Raw genomic sequence first — 10,951 nt, 5'->3', positions numbered from 1 at the left:
AGTCTGTTCCAGCACTGCTTTTATACAGACAGAGGGTTTGTAAGTAACCAACAAAAGTTGGGACACCTCTAGGAATTGTTAGCATCAGCTTTCAAGGCTTAATTTACTTCCATTGCTGCAGAACAGCTGTAAGTTGTTAACCCATTACTTGTTCCCTGAAAAAGGCCTTTTTGTATAACTCTGAAATGTACATTATTTTTCAGTTTTTGGTAATCTAAACTTTTTTTTTTTAATTTCTGGCAGTTTACTGCTTACCTTTGTACCATTTCAGTTTATTCACTGGACTTGAACTGCTTAAATTTCAATAAAAACTGGAAAAATGGGGGTGTTCTAAAACTTTTGACCGGTAGTGTATCTTAAATGACCCTCTTTTTCCCAAGTGAGTCATTTAATGCATACCTTGCTGACACATCATTAAAGTTACTGGATCGTGAGGTATGGTCTTTAAAATGACCAGCCATAAGTGCTGCTTAGTGTGAGTGTGTGTGTGTGTGTGTGTGTGTGTGTATATATATATATATATATATATATATATATATATATACACACACACACACACACACACACACACTTTGGATATATATATATATATTGTAAAATTATATCTGTGATAATAGATATAGAAGTCCTTTTTATTTTTTTGTTAAATACAACCTTGTTGGATTTAATACAATTTATATTCTTCAGAAGCCTTGTGATATATGCTGTGGATATTGAAGATCCCCCTGGCACTATTACAAAGAGCAGGGTCATTAATTTATGTTTTCTCCTCAAATTATGGCCAAGCTAAATAGCTAATTAAATTAGTATAGAATTCCCCATCCATTATGTCAATATATGCCAGTACATAATTGTTCAGCACAATGATTCCTACTGACTCATACTGACAGCAGGCCTTCAGTGTTTCTTTTTACTCTCCATTTTACACATAATCCCTCTGGTAATAAAAAGATTGTATTTTAAATTATGAGGCCATTTACATAGAGCACCAATCAGGCTGGAGTGACCTCTTATTTTGTGCACATAAAGATAATTCCTTCAGAGGTTTCCTTCAACTGTTTTGTCCTCCATGCTAATGGTTATGAGAGTACCTTATCTAAAATGGATTGTACATTGAAAAAGAACCAATACATTTTAATTTAAATAATAATAATGTAATTATTACTTCTGGAAACCTTTGTGCCAGTCAAGGGGGTGGGGGGTGTAGCTGCATAATGCTTCATAATGCAGAATACATTTAAATTCAGAGAGCAGATCCCATAAGGGGAATTGAATTCCTGTTTCTTGTCATGTCAAAATGATCCATGCCTTGTGACTGGGTTTGTTCAATACAGTGGCCCTTTAATTCGACACAAATGGACTCAAGCTTTCCTTGAATGTTTCATATTTGAATGCGGTGTGTACCTAAGATACTGACTATCTCCTGTGTCACTATTAGGTCCAGGTGGAACACTGAGCAGAGTGCTATGAGAAGACATATATACAGAGTTTATGCTTAACAGGGAAATAAATCATCATGTGTGATTTCTAGATTTTTATGTCAAAATGTCTTGATGGATAGTCACGAATGCTAATCCTTGCGTGTCAAAGCAGCAGTTATTAATTCCCAACCCACCTCGCTTTGACCTGGATTAAGGGATTTGTAAACCACCTTATTATTGTGATTTACTCTTTTAAGTCAGTGGGTTCGTGTTCCAGTAACTCAATGTAAAATATATAGGGTCTGATTTCAAACACAAGCTCATCATCCAAGCACGACAGCTGCATTTCTAACTTTTCGATATGCAGCAGTCAGTCTTGTAGACACCAATTCACAGTTGCATCATCATATGCCTAATGTCAACCGGAACAGAGTTCCACAAACGAAAAGCACAAAGGCAAAAAGCTCTCTGATTTAAGATGATTTTTTGGAACAACTAAGAGCTCTGTTAGTAGAATTATTACTTCTTGGAGACAGGGTGGCCCTAATCCATGAAGGCCTTTCTGAGTTATTACAGCAATGTTATAATCAATTCAGTAGCTCACTGTTAACCAATGCAAGGGCCTAAGCACTGGAACAATACGTTGAGAAAGATGAGTGAGAGAGCAGTGTGGCAGATCCTTTCTGAACAAGCTGATGCCTTCTGATTTTACTGACAGTTATGCCAACAAACAAGAAATTGCAATAGTAATTGCCCCCAGGATGCAAGGGTTGCCTACAAATCAAAAGAAGATGCACAGTGGGCTGCATTCGTCTGGAGACTTGCAGCGCATGATTTCATTTAAATGAAAATGTGTGTGGGGGTTGAAATAATTTATAATAAAAAAATAAAGAAAATGACAGCTTCTGCATCACACTAAAATCCGTCATACATCATTACAGGTAGAAGACAAAATGCAAAGGTCGGTGCCCTTAATTTAAAGTTTATAAATAGTACATTTGGAATGATTCAATATTGTGCCTCCATTTAAATACATTATCCTGAATGTCAAGTGGTTCTTGTGGGGTATACTGTGTTCCCATTGGGAAGCTATAAACAACACAAAACAACAGCGGAGTGCAAAGACGCGTACACGTTGCTCAGATGTGTGCTTTGTCTCCTTTTTCACCGCTCTAATTGCAATGAAGCCCTTACTGACCTTCACTTACTGTAGGTGAACACATTGACCCCTGTGAAATAATTCACAATGGGCAGAATGTTACAAAAGTGCTTGTTGTGAGTTATTTCTCCTTTTGAAACATCATATTTCGAATTACTGGCAAGACAACATAGCATTTACTTTGTATCTCAATCAGTTCACATGGCCAATCCCATTTTTAGAACTCTTAAAAACCAGAGCTGTGCTACAAAACAAGAATACCACAAAAGAGAAGCATTAAACCAACCTCACGACAGAGCGATGAACAAACATGAGCAATGTAACAGCACAAACAATTTGTTCAAACATGAAAGACTCCAGTTCAGTTTTTCTCATTAATCTGAAGTATCACATTGACAGTAACACAATTTCATAGAGTACTGTTACAGTGAATAAGAAAACAATGCACATTGAAAGCCAAAAGGGTTACATTACAAGTTAATGGACTATGTGGGAGGTTCTCATTATCATGTTCTACTGTTAAGAAGAGGGATTATTCGCTCTTCAATGGTTTATTGAAGAGCTTTTCAATAAGAGACCCAAAACATTCAAAGAAGACAAGATTTTCACATTCATTCTAATTAATTCCACCATTCTGAGTAAAAATACAGAAGAAGAAGAAGAAGAAGAAGAAGAAGAAGAAGAAGAAGAAGAAGAAGAAGAATGATTGTTTTGAGTTTCTGTTGTGATATGAGTACATCTAGATTAAAGTACAGTTAAAAGGCTACTCAGCTCAGCTCCCCATAATTTTCTTAAGTAACAGCCCTCAGTATAAAGACCAACTTGGTAAGGGAGTGAAATACAGTATCAGAGTTATCCTGGCTAGTGTATAACATCTTGTTCAGTTTGTATCATTTTCAGTTTCTGGTCTCACATCCAGTGGTGTAGTCGTAAATCTGAAGGTATCGGAACACCTAGAACATATTGATTCTCTTAAATGAGAATTATCATATGAATTCACTTTTTTTATGTGTACGCTAAATGTCTAGTAACACACATATCATAGACACTGATCTAATTTCTATTTGCACAGTGTCTTTCTCTATCTTCAGAATACTTTATGAGTCTGTGTATCAGTGGCAGAGCGATGGTGTCTCAGCTGCCTATAGAAAATCATATCAGAATTGTGTTCTGGCTGGATAGCACCTCTGATCACTGATCATGACTGTGACCAAACCCTGTCATCAATCTAACGGAGTTCCCTTCTTACGAATGCTAAACTCTAAATCACACATTATATACGTGTGTACAGCTACGGACGAAGGGTTAGCATCACCTAGAATTTTAGGATTGAGACATAATTTATAGCAAAAACTATATGTGAACATGATTGAGGTATTTGATTTAACAATTAAAAGAATAAAAGAAACTACAAAATTATATTGCAAAAGTCTACAGGAAGCCATGTTAGATTTCAAAATGTTACATTTTTCAGTTTTTCTTTTTTTGTTAAGCATATGGAAAACTACCAAGTGGTATTTAATTCAATATGTCAACATAACATTATTCAGGTTTAATTCGACTATGAAGCAAAGTGAGTTCTTTAGGCGATGCAAAACCTTTAGCCATAGCTGTCTATTCTCTGTGAATGTGGGGATCCAATGTTTTTACAAGCTTTTACACTGTGGGGCAGCCATCCTGGGGCTCACTCTTACGGCTTATCTTTCCACGAGAACCCCTTTGATAGTACACTATAGAACGAGCAGCAGTTACATTATATCTGAAAGAGAAAGTGAGTAGAATGAAAGCTACAAGGACACATGTTCACTGAAGACGAAGGCGACATTTTGAATATGCAAGCAAGTGTTATCTCTTAGACAAAGGAGCAGTCCTAGCCTTTGCAATGCTATATTTAACAGCTCATGGCTTGATTGATTTGTCCATGTGGTTAGATGTGATCTGTGTGACGGATCCTTTAAAAGATCTCTCCAGTTGCATTAAAGGGATGTTTTGTTGCCGTGTAAAGTGCAACTCAAGGCCATGTAAGAGGACTGTTTTTAAATGTGCTGCTCTGCTCCCTTTATCTTACCGACACATGGACCATAAGAGACAATAACATTTCTTTTATCTGTTTTAAACGGTACTTTGCTTGTAATGTAATGCATTTTCAAGTACCCTTTTTCACAACTAATTATTGTTGGGTAGGGAGCACAGTAATTACAATAATTTGCAAACATAAAAAACATCATGTGGCTCGTCACATCTTCTCACTACATACTGTCATATTTATTTTGCATCCAAAAATATTGTAACAGAGTTGCGGTGTCATGGCAAATCCACCCACATAAGTATATTTCCAAACATTATTAATACGTGTCAAATCAACTATTGATGTGCCTGTATCATGATGGAGTCTGGGAAGGGACACGAGAGTAAAAAAGATCAATCTTGTGCACACTTCTTACTATCTTGAAATAGTAAATCGTGCACACGAGATATTATCCCGTGTCCATGAGATAGTAAGATGTGAGCACGAGATAGTAAGATGTGAGCACGAGATTGAAAAATGTGTGCATGAGAGAGTAATACCAGGGCTGGATTAACGCAGGGGCTTTAGCGGCTGAAGCCCTGGGCCTCAGATTTTGAGGGGCCCCAAAAAATATATAGAATTAATAATACAATAGTAGCGTGTGACTGTATGGATCTGAAAAGGTCTGTTTTAACAAGCCGTATTGCGTTGGAAGTGCAACGACTGCCTGATCAGATGACTTGACCTGCGATCAAGTCAAGTGCTACTTTTATCAGGAGTGCTGCGGCGCGAACGTGACGCAGATCAGATCAGGCATTCTTGATGCTGCTCCAGGTTTGAAGCTTTACTGACTGTATTAACATTTGAAAGATCGATTCTCATTCCAGCTGTGAAATCTGTAAAACTAGATAGCATAGCACTAGGATTCATGTTGGTACAGGCATGTATGTACAGTATGTAGGCATGGGATTGAAGTAAAGCTTATCCATTGTTAAGAAACTTGGCAGTAACATTAGAATATCAGATTCTGGGGATATAGAGGGGTGTCTGTTCATCCATCCATATGTATGCCACATTTATGCATTAATCTGGAGAATTGCTTATCAAATTGTGATTTAGCATTTCACTGCTATCAGTAATTCCTATTCTAAAGTGTTCTGTAATATTGCTGATATAGAGCACTGTCATCAACTTGAAGACATCATCATACACAAGTATGTCATTCTCCAATGGCGGGGGATAACTTACTTGTGTAGGAGGATGTCATCTGTTTTAAACGGGAAGCATCCCTGAATGCAACACTCCAGACCACTATGACATGCGGTTACAATGCTATTCATCATCAACAAAGCACTAAATGCAACTATTCCAAATGTACAATTCTGTACACAGATTAAAGTATAGCAGGATTCTAGTAGCTCCAGCTCATCCAAAACTCTGCTGCTCGCCTGGTTTTTTCCCTTCCTTGGTTCTCTGCACTGACTCCCTATTAAAAATGTAAAACCTTCCTATTAAAAAATAATTTCTCCCTACACCCCCTCTTGCCCCCCCTCTGCTCCTCCACCTCTGGCAGATTAGATGTACCGCCTCCTCTTCCAGAGCCCGCTCCTTCTCCACCCTTGCCCCTCAGTGGTGGAACGACCTACCCACGGATATCAGGACTGCTCAGTCCCTGACCACGTTCTGGGATTTTCTCAAGAAACACCTGTTCAGACAGCATCTCTCGACTCTCCACTATACTGGACTATATGGCACCCAATTGTTCTTCTGTGTAATTGTTCTTATTTGAAGTCATTCTCAGTCATTTATCATACTTACCACAAGTTCTTACTGGACATTATACATATAAGCAATTTTTTTTTTGCTTTAAGTTAACTGCTGTTAGTCGAACTTGCTCTTAAATGTAATTATTTACTGGATTCTTTATTTTGCTCTAATTTGAATTTGATGTTCTTTATAATGCTTTTATCTATAATGTGATATTCTGTAGTGTGATCATTTGCAAGGATATAATTTGGAATGTGATACTTTGTAACAACTATAAGTCTCCCTAGATAAGGGCATCTGCTAAGAAATAAATAATAAGTAACCAGTGATTAACACGTCTAAAGAACTTCAAGCTTAAGCAGCCGACTAGCATTGCTTTTTGGGCCTTGACAAACGTGGAGGTACTTAGGCAAACTTTGCATTAATAAGCATCGGAAGAGCATTTGAGTTTTTTCACCCATACTGTTATTGTGGGTGTTTTGTTCACAAGAACTCCACACTATGATCTTTGGTTATGGTGGGAGCTTATTAATGCACAGTTATTGGTGTGTCAGTCTACAAACAACAGAAAACAGAATTCGTAAAAGAAAAAAAAGACAATACATAAAGTGCAGTTACAGGGCAACATTCTCAAAAAAGAACGTACATAAAATCAGTATTTTTCCCAGTAGGAGTCTCAAAAAATACATGCAAGAAATTCACAATGAAGTGATATCCCAAACCAATCAGTAACAATAGAACAGTGTCTGCCAGTATGGATTTGTAAAATGATTCTTCAGCATAACATAAAACTGACAACTGCATGCTAATACTGTTAACTTCTGAACATAAAAATCATTTTTCACTTGTCTCAAAACCGCCTTCATATATGAAGTACGTCATATATACTTGACAGAACTAAAGCAAGCATGTTGGTCACAACAGAATATATCCTTTAACCCATGAAGACTTTTCTGCACTTTGCTTGGGCAGGTACTTCCTACCTATGGAATAAAAAGCAATGGACTTTCTTGTTACCTGCAATGTGGTTTCTTATTTGTTGGATTGATGTTCTTTTGGTAAATGGAAAGTGAAAATCTCCATTATATATGTCAAAACGTTGGGTTTATACAGCAGCTGGTCAGTGGTGATGGTGCCTAAGAGGCTAATGTACTGTATAACCACGAATTTCAGCAGAACCACCCACCCAAGCAATGCTCATGCAGCCTAGCTTGTGAATGGGTTTTTTAAATGTATACAGCTGATTTATGAGTAGAAAGCACTCTTTGTAGTCGTAATTAGACTCGATCAGTAGCTCCCTACCTGTACATAATGGAATTGACATCATTATATCCACTTTAGAAAAGGTGGCTTGTAAAAAGAGTAAATCTGCAAGGACTCCAGAATACAGGATCACTTTTGTGTTCGGCTTTAACTTTTTATTCTGCTTTTTGAGTTTAAAGACACAGTATGATTTTCAAAGAATATGCACTAGAACATTACTGCTCCCACAAGTAAACCCTTACCAGATTGTTAGAAGATGGTCCAGAGAGCCTGCAGCTCGCTGTCCTGTTACAGAGCTTAGGATTTTGTAGGTGTTTCTGTGTGTGCTTCAGAGGACTTGAGCAGATCGGTCTCCTGAGCAGATAGGTTTCCAGAGTGGATAGGTCTCTCGGGTGGATCGATCTCCAGAGCAGATAGGTCTCCAGAGTGGATAGGTCTCTCGGGTGGATCGGTCTCCTGAGCAGATAGGTCTCCAGAGTGGATAGGTCTCTTGAGCGGATCGTCTCCTGAGCAGATAGGTCTCCAGAGTGGATAGGTCTCTTGGGTGGATCGGTCTCCTGAGCAGATAGGTCTCCAGAGTGGATAGGTCTCTCGGGTGGATCGGTCTCCTGAGCAGATAGGTCTCCAGAGTGGATAGGTCTCTCGAGTGGATCGGTCTCCTGAGCAGATAGGTCTCCAGAGTGGATAGGTCTCTCGGGTGGATCGGTCTCCTGAGCAGATAGGTCTCCAGAGTGGATAGGTCTCTCGGGTGGATCGGTCTCCTGAGCAGATAGGTCTCCAGAGTGGATAGGTCTCTCGAGTGGATCGGTCTCCTGAGCAGATAGGTCTCCAGAGTGGATAGGTCTCTCGGGTGGATCGGTCTCCTGAGCAGATAGGTCTCCAGAGTGGATAGGTCTCTCGAGTGGATCGGTCTCCTGAGCAGATAGGTTTCCAGAGTGGATAGGTCTCTTGGGTGGATCGGTCTCCTGAGCAGATAGGTCTCCAGAGTGGATAGGTCTCTTGAGTGGATCGGTCTCCTGAGCAGATAGGTCTCCAGCGTGGATAGGTCTCTTGGGTGGATCGGTCTCCTGAGCAGATAGGTCTCCAGAGTGGATAGGTCTCTTGAGTGGATCGGTCTCCTGAGCAGATAGGTCTCCAGCGTGGATAGGTCTCTTGGGTGGATCGGTCTCCTGAGCAGATAGGTCTCCAGAGTGGATAGGTCTCTTGAGCGGACAGGTCTCTTGCAACCCTTGCTGTATGGACTACTGCCTTATAATTATTTGTTTACAATTAAGACATTTTTCAATCATTGTCATACAATGCTTCGACACTGTGTACTTGTTTTCATTGAGCAGTACAACCTGTTTTTGAATAAGTTGGGAACGAGATAATGGGAAGTCAAATGCAGTCAGACAAAGTGGAAAAACAGAAGCATGCATTCGTGCACACACAAACTGTATGCTATCAAAGCAGAGGTGGGTGCTCATGTTGTATGAATGACTGTCTGTTTATCTTTTTGCGGTGCCAATTATAATAGGAATGAAAAGTCACAATATTCTGAGAGACCAATCAAAAAACAAACAACTAATCTCATCATTAGAGAAACAAAAACACACGTTCATGGACAAAAAAATTAAATAAAAAACAAAAAGGGATTAGTATGGACATGGCCATAAATAGACAGTGGCCTACCCAAATATTTATATACACGCCCTTTAAAAAATCCCTAATATCAATTTAGCACAATACAGAGCATCTACCTGTAACCCTCTTAATTCCACAGAACATTTCATTCTGTTTCAATGTATTTCAAACTGCATCAAAGGGGAACCATGCTGTACTCTTCCTTTGGAGAGCAACTGATAATTCACCAAAAGCATCGGAGCAGCTTGCTGCATGGATTCACTGGGGCTTGAAGTACCTGGACAAGCAGTGCCTGTGTGAAATCAGGACATTTGATCATGCTGCTAAAAAGACAGCAGACATACAGAACAGTAAAACCTCTTCATCCATCTTCTCTATTCCAACCAGCAGTTTCTGTACTTCCAGAAACCACTTCAGAGATGTGCAGATGACAAAAAAAAAACCTTTATTGAATACTCAAAAGTACTGTGACTGTCTGGAAATCCCTTTTCCATTTGTCACCAATTGTTTTCCTTGTGCCCTGTGAATACACTGTATGTTTTTCATGCAGGACTACTCTGTACTAAAGGTGACAATACATTGTTTATTAAACTAAACTGGATTTTGCATTGACTCATTGGTGCCCAAACTCAATGAGCACACATTGTGAACTACCTAATGTTACTTTAGGTGAGGTAGTTGAGTAGTGATAGTCAGGGTCTGTGTAACCTGTGTGTATGCTGTATTGTTGGTATAATCAGGCAGCATATCAGTTAGTGTTTTCTGGCAATCAAAACAGGCTGAGTAATACGGCCTCAATGCCACTTTGAATGGAACTACATGAATAAATAGATAAATACAGATGCCCGTAGCAACTGTGTTATAAGTACAGATGCTCATAGCAACCGTGTTATAAATATAAATTTGTGAAAATGATAAAGCTGCAGTCTGTGTGGCTGTAAGATTAACTATTCTACAAGCTACAGTAGTCATTTCAAACATTCCTTTTTTGGTATTGTCTTTTTTATTACAATGATTTCTCCCACTGTATAGAATTTTTCAATTGAAAAAAAAAAAAAAAAAAAAAATCATAACATCTAATGTTACACAACACCCCAGGGTAAGGATGTAATCCTCACATGTGTTTGCACATCTGCTGTACATGCATGTGCTTGTACTTTTGTCATTAGATGGAATCCCACTGAATCATAACAGGTGTGAAAACAGTAACCCTTCCATCCCATCCACATGTCCACGGTCTGTCAAAGGGGCCATCCCATCCACATGTTCACGGTCTTTCAAAGGGGCCATCCCATCCACATGTCCACGTCTGTCAAAGGGGCCATCCCATCCACATGTCCACGGTCTGTCAAAGGGGCCATCCCATCCACATGTCCACTGTCTGTCAAAGGGGCCATCCCATCCACATGTCCACGGTCTGTCAAAGGGGCCATCCCATCCACATGTCCACTGTCTGTCAAAGGGGCAATCCCATCCACATGTCCACTGTCTGTCAAAGGGGCCATCCCATCCACATGTCCACTGTCTGTCAAAGGGGCCATCCCATCCACATGTCCACTGTCTGTCAAAGGGGCCATCCCATCCACATGTCCACTGTCTGTCAAAGGGGCAATCCCATCCACATGTCCACTGTCTGTCAAAGGGGCCATCCCATCCACATGTCCACTGTCTGTCAAAGGGGCAATCCCATCCACATGTCCACGGTCTGTC

This window comes from Polyodon spathula, chromosome 10 (genome assembly GCF_017654505.1).
Source record: "Polyodon spathula isolate WHYD16114869_AA chromosome 10, ASM1765450v1, whole genome shotgun sequence".
Lineage (NCBI taxonomy): Eukaryota > Metazoa > Chordata > Actinopteri > Acipenseriformes > Polyodontidae > Polyodon > Polyodon spathula.
Note: the sequence above shows the minus strand (reverse complement) of the source record.